At 34.3% G+C, this 12,060-nt stretch overlaps 1 pseudogene; it reads left to right on the top strand.

Moving 5' to 3' along the window:
• The first annotated feature begins 3,197 nt into the window (after positions 1-3,197).
• Positions 3,198-4,551, top strand: LOC143583466 (F-box/kelch-repeat protein At5g60570 pseudogene; annotated as a pseudogene).
• Positions 4,552-12,060: the final 7,509 nt, after the last annotated feature.

The following is a 12,060-nucleotide window of genomic DNA, read 5'->3' as shown; positions in this document are numbered from 1 at the left end:
AAAAAAAGCAAAGTACAATAAAAGAATATATAAAAATAATTGAAAAGGTGAATGAGTAGAACTTAAAAATGCTACATTCGTGTTTGTAAACCGTTGAAGCTGATCAAACTTAAATATGTTGGCCAGTTTGTTATTCAAACAGATTGGTTTTTGATTCATTTTAAACAGTTTATTGGTTTAATAGTCAGGTGCGATTTTATAAACTCTCAACACTATTTTTTATCAAAGGTTTTGGAAGAATCTTTCTTCATAAGATTAATTTTAGATTCAAAAATGCTCAGCAAGAAATAAATAACATGAACGTACTACAAATGGATAAAGTAAATTGGGAATGAGATAAAGCCAAATCTTTCAACATAAGTAATGATATTTAGTAAAACAAACTTTGATCCCACTTGTTAGAATTTAGAACTGACTTGGTCACTGTTTAAGGTATGAAAATAAAACAATTTTGGTCTTATTGAAACGAGTTTATTCTTTGACGAAAGGTAGACTAGACGTCCCACAGTTGATACAAAATCGATATGCCGTGCGACCATGGATCGACTATACTGGTACTAGTTAACTTTGTTGCCCTGTCTTCCTGTTTGGCTATTTAAGCATTACATCCTTTTAAAAGTTAATCGTATGACAACTAGGTCTCCATGCTTACGAAAAATTAGTCCAATACCTTTCACAGCTTTTTAGTCAACCTCTTGAGAGGTGAAAATTATAATACAATGATTTTTAAATTAGATTCCATTCATGAGTAAGATAAGAAGAAAATGAAGATCAAGAGTAATAGGTAAAATAATTGAGTTTGTGCGCTTATTAATTGTAAGATCTATTACCAACTTTATGCATGCAACTTGAAAGGGATGACCACCAACCAAATATTGAGAAGCGTACCAAGATTAATTAGTGAGAAGGCTAATAGGCTATCATTACCCAAATTTGTGAAATGATTATTGGTGATGTCTATCTATATAAAGATGTTATGGGGTCATTAGCTTCTTAATGTGACATTGAAATAGTGATTACTCAAAATGTAGAGATGTGAAGAGGTGATGACTATTGACTACCTTCTTAGTTAGACGTTGTAACTACGATCAATACTGATTTAAAGATAAGTTTATGACGAAATACATTTGGTGAAGATCAAGAAGTGAATGTAATGTGGATTTGTTAATATCCAATGAAACCTTATACACCCGTGGTGCTATCATTTCCCTTATATTTTTATATACTTACAAATTACATACTATTTTCATGAACAAGAGAAACGCGGTTCAAAATTAAAAGTAATTATAAAAAAACATGATCATCCCTTCTAAGTTCTCAAAGTTCATTATAGTAACCATTTTGTTATGTATTTTAAAGCACAATTTATTAAAAGAAAATCACCTTTAAAGTTTTCACACATAATAACCTATCTTATTATTTATTTTGTTCATTTTTCTAAACCTCGAGCTTATCAAAGTGATCTATTTCAATTTATCATTCATGTTCTAAGTTTGCTTCCTTGAGCAAGAAAGCTGTGATTGATTATTAGCCAAACCACAAACTACGATTTTGAAAATGACAAATTAAACTGACAGACTTAAAGCATCTTCAATAAGGAGTTTGAACCCCACGTGGAGAAGAGAGAGTGCCACACCAAGGGGAGAGAAGAGAAGTTTATATTTTCAAACCACTATTTGTAAGACAAAAGTAAGATGGTGATGATGATGTGGAGGTGTTTGGAATTAGAAACGTCCCTTACCTTTGGAGATGCTTTTATGGTCTTATTAGATCAGCTGCTCAATAAACATGTTTTACCTTAGTGGTAGTGGTAGGGATGAGCGTTTTCGGTACGAGTACCAACAGGTACCGGTACCGGTACCGAATTCGGTACCGATTTGCAAATCGGTGTCAAGTTTTGAGTTTTCGGTATCGGTATGGTTAGGTACGATACCGGTATTTCCCGAATTTTTCATGAAATACCGGTACCGAACCGAACATTTCGATACCGGTATGAGTACCAACTATTTCCAAAATTCGGGATCGATATCGATCGATACCGGTACCATCCCGAACTTATCCCTACTAAGTGGTCAAATAACCTTTTAAAAGGTACCAATACACTAACCTACATAAATATGCATTCATTCTAATTTCTAGAAGACATTACGTAATCCAACTTATAAAAGATAAATTAAACCGATTTAGTTTGATATAATAATAATAATTTATTAAAAAACCCAACTAATCAATCAAATAATTGGGCGAAATAATCTCTATTTGTGGTCTAGTGGTAAGAGGCTTGGGTTCTCCAATGAAGACTCAAGTTCGAATATCACTCGTGTCATATTTGGGTGGATATTGGCAATGAAGGATTTGAGCTAGGCCTTGTGCAAAGGTTGTCAGTTCGAATCCTGAGCCCACCCGGGTTTTCGTCTCACCGTGTGTTACACCAGAGAATTCTGCTCTTGTGGTGGCACAATGGCTGTCAAGTGGCAGTCGGCGGTATGGTTTCCCGGGGGAACGTCCAAGCCAAACTCTGAAGCCAGTGTGGGCCCCGTTAAGACAGCATAGTCTAACCAAAGTGGGGCATCGGGGCTTTCCAAATTTGAAGAGTGCGGTAGCCTAAACATAAAAAAGTCGCCATTCTAAAAAAATAATAATAAATAAATAAATAATTGGGCGAAATATACGAATTACCAACTTTAAAGGGCAATAACGTAAATTTAAGAAACACAAACACAACACTACACATCTGTTTTCACTTTCAATCTATTCTTTCTTTCAACTGTTTCAGTTTCTCTTGCGTTTACAAGACGTACACTTTTATTATTATTAATTAGAATTATTATTATTATTATCCCATCTATTATATTCTCTCTCTCTCACATACATACAGATATAGATATAATAATAATAATAATATAACAGGATTCAATCAAGATGTCCGCAACTGCACGCTCGCCGGCGCTGACTTCCGAGATCCAATCTTAACTTATTCCGGCACGATGCTTTCACGGTGAGATCTAAAGCTATTAAACCCATGTTTTATTCTATTCAGATCTTCATTATCAACCGTTGAAATGACTGATTCAATTCAATCTCACTCCAGGTTTTCTTCCATTCATATTATTATTGAAAGGTTATAACCTTTTAGATGGCTTTTGATCGGTTCAAGGCCTGGAAGGTTATTAGATACATGATTTAGTCACAATTGGATAAAGGGTATAGCAAATTGGAATTTGGGGATTTGTTGTTGAAATTTTTTGGTTTGGTTTGGTTTTGGGTATACATAAAGTTTAAACATGAATAGCTTAAACTCGGTCTCCGAATATTTGTTGGAGGAACAAGGAATTGGAATTGGAATAAAAAGGAGGAAGAACAATGAAGAAGAAGGATTAAATGATTCTCTTCTTCCTGGAATATGTGATGATGTTGCTTTGATTTGTCTTGCATGGGTGTGTCGGTTCGACTACGCTTTGTTGTCGTCGTTAAATACGCGGTTTAAGTTGCTTATGGACAAGGGTTATTTGTATGAGTTAAGGAAACAGTTGGGGATAGTAGAGCATTGGGTGTACATGGTTTCTGATCCTAGAGGGTGGGAGGGGTTTGATCCGGTAACGAATAACTGGATGAGACTGCCAAAGATCCCGTGTGACGAGTGTTTTAATCACGCAGATAAGGAGTCGTTGGCGGTTGGTAGTGAGTTATTGGTTTTCGGAAGGGAGCTTTTTGAGTTTGCGATATGGAAGTATAGTTTGATTCGAAGAGGGTGGGTTAAATGTGAGAGGATGAATCATCCGAGGTGTTTGTTTGGGTCGGGGACGTTTGGGTCGATTGCTATTGTCGCGGGTGGAAGTGATCAAAATGGGAATATTTTAAGCTCTGCCGAGTTGTATGATTCGTCTACTGGTAAATGGGAAATGCTGCCTAATATGCATTCGCCACGTAGGTTATGCTCGGGGTTTTTTATGGATGAGAAATTTTATGTGATAGGAGGGATGACGAATCCCAACGATTCGTTAACTTGTGGGGAAGAGTTTGATTTGAAAACGAGAAAATGGAGAAAGATAGACGGGATGTACCCGAATGTGAACCGGGCTGCACAAGCACCGCCGCTTGTGGCGGTCGTTAGTGATGAGGTATACGCGGTTGAGTATTTGAGTAATATGGTTAAGAAGTATAATAAAGTTAACAAGACATGGGGTGTGTTGGGAAGGCTTCCGGTTAGGGCTGATTCATCGAACGGTTGGGGTTTGGCGTTTAAAGCGTGTGGTCAACGGCTTCTGGTGGTTGGTGGTCAAAGGGGTCCAGAAGGTGAGACCATTGTTCTGAACTCTTGGAGTCCAAAATCAGGGGTCAAAGATGGTGTTTTGGACTGGAAGGTTGTTGGTGTGAAGGAGAATTCTGGAGTGTTTGTTTACAATTGAGCTGTGATGGGTTGTTGAAGACTTAACCATAGGTAAATTTAATCTTTTTTTCTTAAACATTGTTGTAAGTCAAGTTTGGTACTTTCATAATTTGCAGCCTCTTTAGTTTTGTTTTTGTTTTTTTTTTCTTTTCTTTTCATATCTTTTGTGTGCTTACTTGTGCCAATAAACTGCATAAATTCATAAAGAGGTTCAAGTTGACTTAAATTTTATTATTTGCTTTCATAGGGGCTTAGATATTGATACTATGGTAATTATTTGATTTGACATACATTAAGGGTGGCTTAGGGTGGTGGACAAGAAAATCCATCGAAGTGCACAATTTATGTTCAAATTAGGTAAGGCACATGCTTAACATGTGCAACATGTTCATGGTATTATTGTTTACAACAAAATATGTTCCCCATTAGATCTTGATATAGTGTTTGGTACTGGAGCATTAGTGAAATGACCCATTGCATCATAATGTTTGTTTTGCTGTCATAAAGGAAATAATAATAAAGCATTAAAAGATGTCATCAGTTTGTTTGGTTTTTTTTTTAATTTGATGTACTATATACCAACTATGCTAAAAAGAGGGTAATTTTATTAATGTATATAAGAAGTGCATTTAATGTGTGTTTCTTTTGGTAATATGTTGGTAGAATCTGGTTCGGTTTCTAGATGTAGAATGGGTGAATATGTTGAATGACTATTTAGGGTGGGGCTAGGCTCTTTCTCCTGGGTGGGATCAAGTAATATAGTCGTGTCAGATTGACGGTTCTGGGTTGACGGGTTGAATTATTGAACCTGAACAAGGATAATATTATATATATGTGTCAATTACATCAACCTTAACCCAGACACACACTTTTGTAACTTAAACATGGCCCATGCAAAACTTAAACATGGCCCATGCAAAACTTAAACATGACCCATGTAACTTAACCGAGTCATGCTTAAATTTAGGGATGCGGCTCGACTGGGCTCAAGCTTGGCTTGTTTAACTTACACAGAGCTCGAGCTCAGCTCATTTCGATCTTATTTCTAAAGCTTGAGCTTGGTTTGTGAGTAGTTTTTCAAGCTTGATCTTGGCTCCTTTACTTTTTACATCTTTATAAGTATTATTATATATATTTTTTCAATTATAATTTTAAATATAACATAACTAGTATTTACCAGACGGTTGAGTCTACACAAAATCAATCAGTTTCTGTCATGTTTGTTACGATACCGGAACTAAAACAAACAAAAGTAAGCATTCGGTCGGTTTTCGTTACGGTACTGGAACTAAAGCAAAATGTGGTGAGTTAACGCAAATTCGGTCGGTTTTCGTGGCATTCGACACGATATCGTAACTAAAACAAAAACAAAATTCACATTCGGTAGGTTTTCATTATGCTTATTACGAGCCGAAACTTAAAAAAGAAAACAAAAAAAATACTACCAATAGGGTGCCGCAAAGTGGCCCAACAGAAGCTTTGCGGCACCAAACTTATAAATTATTATATATAATAATATATATTATTTAGTTATTTTTTTACAAGTATATATATTATAAAAATTATATAAATGACACTCTTTTAGACGTGTCAGCCGACTCGAGCTCGATAAGTGAAGCTCAGGCTCGTTCATTAAACGAGCTTACTTTTAGGCGTGAGCTCGAGCTCGGGCTCGGGCTCGATTAAGCTCGGCTCGGTCGAGCTTTTTCACGAGTCAATCTCGAGTAGTTTGCGAGCATGTCGGCTCATTTGCACCACCCCTATGCTTAAATGAGCCCGAGCCAAGATTTGAGCTCATCTAACAAACGAGTTCGAGCCAAAGTTTCATATACCTAGCTTGACTAGGCTCGTGAGTTTAAACGTGCAACTTAGTTGTAAAAATATAATAGTTTTTATTTAATATGTATTTACACAATAAGTCTTATTATATATTTATAATAAAAATAAGTAAATGATATAGATTATGAGTAAATATAATTATATATGCACACACGTACTTATATTTATATATGTGCAAAGTATTGAAATAGTTAATAAATAATAAATGTACTGAACTCGAGTTTGAAAAATTGCATATGACTTGAGTTGGTTGGAGCTCTCTTAAGTTTAACTTAAGTTTATGATAACTCGGGTCAGCTCATTTACACCGTTGGGTTGAGGGTAATAAACGGGTTGACGTGTTTACTTAAATGGTTTGAATATGTTCTCTAGCATGAATCATTTACTTAAGCAAGTTAAACATGTCAACTTAAACATAACATATTAACCAAAAACCAAATACTTGAGTATTTTGCTATGATTCGTCACTATCTTCACCAATTAACCAATATCAAAACTTTTGAGTAAATCTTAAAGAAATTCAATTTTTCAAAAATTTATATTGAACCAAGGGTTAGGTTATAATATGAAGTATAGTTTTTGTAGGAAAGATAAGAAGTAATCTTGGCCATTGATTTTGAACATGGAGGGTTGAGATTAGTTTAAGGGAAATCAAATGTGAACGTAAGGGGAATGGTATAAAAGGAATAACACATTTGTTTACTTTCTCTCTCCACATGCAAGGCACATGCCAAATTTCCCCATCATTTTAAAACGTCCATAACTTTTTTTTTACGACATTTTTTAATTGAAAAACAAATTCATCATAATAACGGTGTCTTTTTATCTTTAATATGAGTACCATATTGTAATATAAAAATTAAAAAAAAATAGTGGGTTTTTTACAAATTGTGTTATACAATAATATTTTTCATTGTGTTTTTTACATTGTGTCATACAATTGTGTTTTTTATTGTTTTTTATCATTGTGTGTTGTTTTTTCACAGTGTCTTTTTCTATTGTGTTTTTCATAGTGTTTTCCATTGTGTTTTTTTCAGACTTTTCCGGCGAGGTGGTGGCGGTGGGTGACGGGTGTGGTGGCGGTGGGCGGTGGAGTGGTGGTGGATGTAGGAGATGAGTGAAGATGTAAGTAGGTTTTATGTAAGTGGGTTTTTGAAATTAATGTAAGTGGGTTTTGATATAAAAGTGTTAAGACAAAAATACCCTCCTTCCTAACCTTTTTAAGAAAATCAAACTTCTTATATGAACTTAACCCATTGAACCACAATCATTTTCGTTCAAGTGTATCCTCCTCTTTGCTAAGAGGGAGCTACCCCATTTTCACTAGGGGTGTTAAATGGGTTCGAACATGACATAGACTCGAACACAATGTTAAAATTTGCGTTAGACACATGACCTTGAAAATTGTATGAATTTTTATGGTACGATATGAACATAACACGTTTAACCTAAAAAATTATATTTTATATTATTCTTGTGTATATTAATACTATAATTGTAATGTACATCCTTGAATACAAATATATATGTATAGAGTGACAGCGTCTAACCATGAAACATAATACTCTTCTTCTTTTGTAGTTTTGCTTTCTAAATTTTAATGTAAATAAACGACCTCTAAGCTATATCACAAGGTACTTTCTTAATGAATTCATGTGAATATGTTGGTTCGACTAGGATGTGAACACATTTAGCTAAACATGCTTGTGAGTTCGACTAAAAACTAACCCGAACTCATATTAGAGTAGTTATAATAGTTTCACAATTCTAAAAATATGACAAGTCTGTTATAATTATTTTTGTGATTGTGGGTCACATGTGTAGGAGTGTAGGACCAGCCAGAGCTTGATTATGGCCTAAATGATAATTATTTATTGTTTTTGAAAAGGAGGATCGAACTTTGGGATCTACTTTAGAAAATCCAAAGTGTTCATTACTCAAACCACTTGCCACTTGAAAGATATTTTAGAACCTCATCATTTACCGGAGGTTCATAAAGATGTATATGAGGTACTAATAATATTTACCGAAACCTATAAAATTGATGAATTAAAAAAACCTAACATGAATTGAAAACCCTCGTGGAAACATAAAATTGAATAATTCTTACAGAATCTATATTCAGTTCAACACTTCAACGTGTTATATTCAGAATGTATAAGAGAAGAACTTGACTTACTATTACTAAAAATATTAAGAACTGAACCAATATGATATTCATACTAATCATGAATAGCAAATAGAAATTGGTGACCGCAAAATTGTAATAGCTTATTAAATAACTTATATGCATGCTGAATTTATGTTATGTTAGCTCAATGGTTCTCAGATTTGTAAAGATAGTTATGGTTTGATTTAAATTCATGTTTTCTTCTTTTTAATCTATTTAACGTTTACACACTTGGTGACCAACTACTATAATGTAGAGGTGCCCAAAAATTGTTTCTGAATCAAACTGGCAACCTGGAACAAAACAAACCGGTTTGAAAACGATTAAAACCGTAGGTTCAGGAGCGGTCTGTAATCGTCACCATGGAAACCGATTGACCTGACTCGAACCGGCCAAAAACTGACCAAAACCGGTCAAGAAAATGGTTTCAAATTGAAATTTATATATTTTTAAGATTTAAACGTGAAACATTTTAGTATGACAATTTAGAATATTATATTTATCAATTTATATAATTGAATATACATTGAACGAAATTTATCCAAGTCCTTAATAATATAAACTAGGGTATTCCACCTTTGCTTCGCGGCGGTTTGTACTTTTACGTATCTAAGAGCAAGCTTGTGACTTTCTACTGCTATTAGCAAAGTGTTAGCACCTAATAAGTCAAGATAATCCAAAATATGCATTTCTAATCTCAAGGGATCAAATGTGTACAAACCTAAAGTCTACTAATGTACATTCTAAATCTCAAGGGATCAACTGTGTACAAAGTACAAACACAAAGTCTGCTAATGTATAGTCCAAATCTCAAGAGACTGAATTTGCACAAACTTAAACTCTACTATAGCACTTCACGTTCCTTTAATATATAGTATAATAATTAGGGATGAGCTCAGATGGTACGGGTACCGACCGGTACCGATCCCGAAAATCCCGAAATTCGGAAATAGTTGGTACCGGTACCGAAATGTTCGGTTTGGTACCGGTACAGTACCGGTATTTCGTAAAAAAATTGGGAAATACCGGTACCGTACCGGTACCATACCGATACCGAAAAGTCAAAACTTGGTACTGATTCGGTACCAATGGTACCAAATCGGTACCGAATTCGGTACGGTACTGGTACCAATCGATACCCGTATAAAAAACGCTCATCCCTAATAATAATTGGACCGTTTGATTTCAGTTTATATCTGCCTTAAACTTTTCAGCACTAGAAGAAAAAACATTAGAAAACTCAAAAAAGACATTTGTTTATAGAGTTGTCAGTTGTGTAGACTTGCAGAGTTGCAGGGCATAGATACCGTCTAAAGCCCGGTGTCTAAAAGCCCAGTTCGATAAGGCCCAGTTAAAAAAACAATTGTGTCTTATGACTAAATAATAATAAATAGTTTTAGGACCTGCGCGTTACGGCGGGACTGTTAAATCAAATGAAAACGTTAAACAACGCATATGCATTAACTAACAAAAATTATATCAAAACATAAAACATATGAAAAATAACTAAGTCTGCTCATTATGACTGGCATGTTAAACTAAACGGAAAGAACACATATTTGTTTGATTGTGCCACAATAGAGGTTACAGGTGATAACCCACATCAAAACATACGCACAAAAGAAACGGAAGAATAACCATGTGAGACAAAACAATATGTGAAACTCATTACTAAATGACCTATTTAGCTTAGATTTTATTATTAGACCGTCGCGGCTATCATAGAGGTTGTAAGTGACGAAATTCACATTTTCCGTCCTCCGATTCTGCCACGCCTAAAGACGATCTAGGATTATCTCATCACATCATGTCTGTCTTCTAAATGTTTCCATCACCGCATACATAGATGAGCCCGCTGATGAGTCATCGGTTAAAAACTTAAACACAGGAAATAATATATATTCTACTGATAGCATATTTCAAGCGTGACTTACAAGAGTTTGAAGTGCTCCTTGGCAGTATTTCATCTGCCTTCATTATCAATTGCAATTGTTCCGGTTTCGTTGTGCTTTTGCATAATAAAATAACATCTTCCTAAATTGTTGCTCCATTTTCTTCACACCGCTGACATTTGTTTGGTTTTTTCAGGTTCAATTGCATTTGGTTTGGGGTTTTGTGTCCGCTTCGGTGAGTACTTTCTGGTTATCTGTTCTCTTTCTTACTTAAATTGGGTTGCACTCTTGCTGCGTTTCGTACAGTATGTGGTCGATTAGGTTACAATTTCTTATTATTTTCAAACGTTGGTGCTGGAAGTTTTGTGTTTTGGGTTAATTGGCCAAATTAGGTTAAAAGCTTTAGGTAGATTAGTAACCTACATAACTGTATTTGCCATATATATTCTTTGAGAATAAAAGAGTTGAGGACATTTTCGTTTATTTAAAATTATGGCTATGTTTGACAATACATTTACTTTGGTGCTTAAGGGAGTTAAATACTCACAGTTTCTTGCTGTGTTGCTGCATTTCTTATATTAAGCGGTCACCTATGCTTTGGCTTCTACATTAGGTGGTCTGTTTATGTTCGTTTCTTTTATTTCACCTATGCTTTAGCTTCTTTTGTCAAATAACGATTATTACTTTATAATAGTTCAATACAAGTTTCTTATTTCTGTTAGCTTATGAGTCAAAATAGTTGTATTGCTAATGGGCCATGTTTACCAATAGCATTATTACAGAATAGTTAGTTGTAAGCTTTCTACTATATGCATTTCTTTATCTATAGAACAATAATAACAAAAGGAAAAACATAGGTTTAAGCCCAAGCTTTGGCCATTAACGTAGACCTCATTTGCAAGGTTCAAATTCATTATTTGATTAATTAACCGTTTAAAGGTTTTGTCATTTTCCCTGCAATATGTACAGTAGATTGTAAGTGGGTCTGATACTAATTTTTATTTTGAAAAATGTATAATCTAAAGACAATTTTGTTGTTTATTTTCATTGCATCTTTAAATTAAATTGTTGTTACTGCAGTTGGTTCGTGTGTTGGAAAGCTGCTTGCATTATGAGTTCATCGTCGTCGAGGTAATTGTTACTTACAGTTTCTTTCGTTAATGGTTTGGTCTTTATTGGCGTGTTATGTGTGTTTACATACTCTTTAACATTCGCATGTGTTTTTTTTATTTACTAGATGTTTACCTTTTAGGTTACTTTGCACATTTGTCTGCCATTTTTTATTACTTTTTGTAGCGCGTTAGCTTAGCTTTTATACTGTTTTGGACCCTCACTTATCAATTTCTTTGGCTTTAACATTTTATACCTTTTAAGAAAATGTCTATCCTAGATATACACACTGTTGCAAGGGTGGTGAAACCTATAACAGTAGAATAATAGCTAATTGTGAGAGAAGAGCAAATTCACTGGTTGTTAAGAAAAGATTAGTTGTCATTAACAACTATATGGTGATAATAATGAAAATTGTCATCAACATCTAAGGGCATCCATAATTGTAAATAAAAAAAAGCCAAGTGCGTAATGATTTTCTTTAACCACATTAATCAAAATAATGTTTAATTATTTAAACAAATAAAGTTAGAAAGAACAAGGTAACATTTGATTACTCATTTCAAATGATTTTCTTTAACCACATTAATCAAAATAATGTTTAATTATTTAAACAAATAAAGTTAGAAAGAACAAGGTAACATTTGATTACTCATTTC

This window comes from Bidens hawaiensis, unplaced genomic scaffold, assembly GCF_021521415.1.
Source record: "Bidens hawaiensis isolate Kalapana, Puna unplaced genomic scaffold, B.hawaiensis_p1.1 tig00032405_1, whole genome shotgun sequence".
Lineage (NCBI taxonomy): Eukaryota > Viridiplantae > Streptophyta > Magnoliopsida > Asterales > Asteraceae > Bidens > Bidens hawaiensis.
The sequence above is the reverse complement of the archived record's forward strand: the minus strand, read 5'-3'. Positions and strand labels throughout refer to the sequence as shown.